Source organism: Apis dorsata, unplaced genomic scaffold (assembly GCF_000469605.1).
Source record: "Apis dorsata unplaced genomic scaffold, Apis dorsata 1.3 scaffold_217, whole genome shotgun sequence".
In the NCBI taxonomy this organism is placed as follows: Eukaryota; Metazoa; Arthropoda; class Insecta; order Hymenoptera; family Apidae; genus Apis; species Apis dorsata.
Window position 1 is genome coordinate 220,854 of NW_006263500.1, and position 2,114 is coordinate 222,967.

General features: G+C 40.5%; 1 protein-coding gene across 6 annotated transcripts in view; it reads left to right on the forward strand.

Moving 5' to 3' along the window:
* LOC102678805 (zeta-sarcoglycan) overlaps nt 1–2,114 on the forward strand; it is a 233,010-nt gene that overhangs the window by 205,718 nt on the left and 25,178 nt on the right. The window lies entirely within an intron of this gene.

A 2,114-nucleotide genomic window follows, 5' to 3' on the forward strand; every position in this document is an offset into this window, starting at 1 on the left:
AAGCGCCATCGCGTTATTTCGATCGAAACGAAAGAAACGAGAGGAACGAAAGCTGGTTCGTCGTGTCGACGACCACCGAATGGAATCTTCTTTCGATACGTAATTATTGGCAACTATTATCGCCGAGAATCCGCGGCTTAGCGGCTTTTATCCGATAACGAGTCTCGATTCAAACATCTTACGTTCTCTCTCTCCCTCTCTCTCTCTCTCTCTCTCTCTCTCTTCGTTCCTTGCGTAATCTAATCGATGCAAATACGATTTCTGTATTGTGATCGAAGATTGTCGCTTGTTAACAACAGTAATAAGATATTGTATCGCGATGAACGGTTGAAGCGATTAGACCGTCGACTGGAGAACGGGGGTTTGCTCCAAAAAGTGGAGGGGGGATATAGGGCGTGATGGAGAGGCTGAGAGATTTTAATATCGTCCGATGGTTTTTGAATGGAGTGATATATTGTTGACTCGAGCCCGTTATGGCTGATAAGAAGACGAATCGAATCATCTGTCATGTCGGACGTTTATCAAGCTCGAGATAGTTTAAGCTCTGCTCCGTGTGTTGTATATGTATGTATGTGTGTGTGTGTGTGCGTGGGTGTGTGTTTATAGAAAACGAACAGAGAGATTATTCTTCGATCTTCGTTCTCTAACTACGCGCTTATTCCACCTCATCTTCCCTGAAATATTTAGTTATAATTAATTAAAATTGATTTTCTTTTTTTAATATGAATAGTTCCGATCGCTTTACTGTGCGAAACGAGACAAGTATTTAATTATAATAATATTCGAATAACGCGTAATTTAATTAAAAAATTAAGTAAGTAATTCTAAATTAAACGTTAAAACGAATAATAAATATTAATTTTAATTATCGTAATATTAAATGTAACGTTTACATTATTTCCGTAAATATCCGTACGAATACTGCAATGTTTCTTTCAGCGAGAAAATTTAAAATCTTAGCTTTCTGAACTCGGAATAATATTTAAACAAAACCTTATCACCCAAAATAAATTACAACTTAATTTAATCAATTTTTTCAATTTAATACCTAACTCCTCCTATTCGATCTTGGATCATTTGGAGCGTAGCGTACGTCTGATCACTCACGTCCGGATCTACTGCCACGAGCACGCGACCAACGTCTCTTTCACCTGTCGACCCCGTGCGATCAATCGCGCGTGTACGCGCAATCATCGATCAGATATCTCTTAAAAACAAGGCTCCAGTGTCCCCAAAACTTGCGGGGGAAGGGAGGAGACCACGCACTACATCACGCCCATAATAAAATCAATTCACGTCACGTCGTTGGAAATTAGTTTCACGCGAGTTCCTCCGCTCGAACAACAGAGGCCTGCCGGCGCGCCATCTCTATACACAACCATCTATATATATATATATATGTATATGTATATATATGTATATACATATATATATATATACACAGATAAGATCGACACGCGCGAAACGAAGCGAGGAAGCGGGGCAATCTGGCCTGATATAATTCCACGGTAATTGCCGGAATCGTTGCATCGTGTTGATCGCCGTTTGCGCTTGGCACTTCTTTATGCGGCCCCTGTTAATTCACAGGTTTATAATTAACCGGAGCCCCTTGAAGCGGCCGCCGAACGAGGGGTGGCTCGTTACGGGGCGCGGCCTTGATAACAACCCCGTCGAAACGAGATCGTTAGAAAAAGCTCCCCCCCCCCTTCCCTCCCCGGTTGCTTGTTCCGGTTGTTTCATTAACGTTATTGCCCAAATCCGACGCGCGGTCGAACCGCGATATTTAATGGCATCGAGTGTATCTGTACGCCCAGCCTACGTTTACGATATAGGCCTATCTATTTTTAATTCGTCGGGATTTCGTTTCATGAAGTCAGAAATTTTTTATCTTGAATCTTCGCCAAAAAATATTCGAGAATAGTTTAATTCTTTTTTTTTTTTTTTTGAATATATTAGCGCGCAAAAGAGACGCTGTTTCCTTTTGGGAAGATTCAAGATAGAGCCAAATACAAATTCACGGAATTTGTATTTTATTTGTATTACACCACAGCTTTCGAAAAAAAAAAAATACTGCACTTATTGCACGATCTCAAATGTTTCCTTTTGAGAAGATT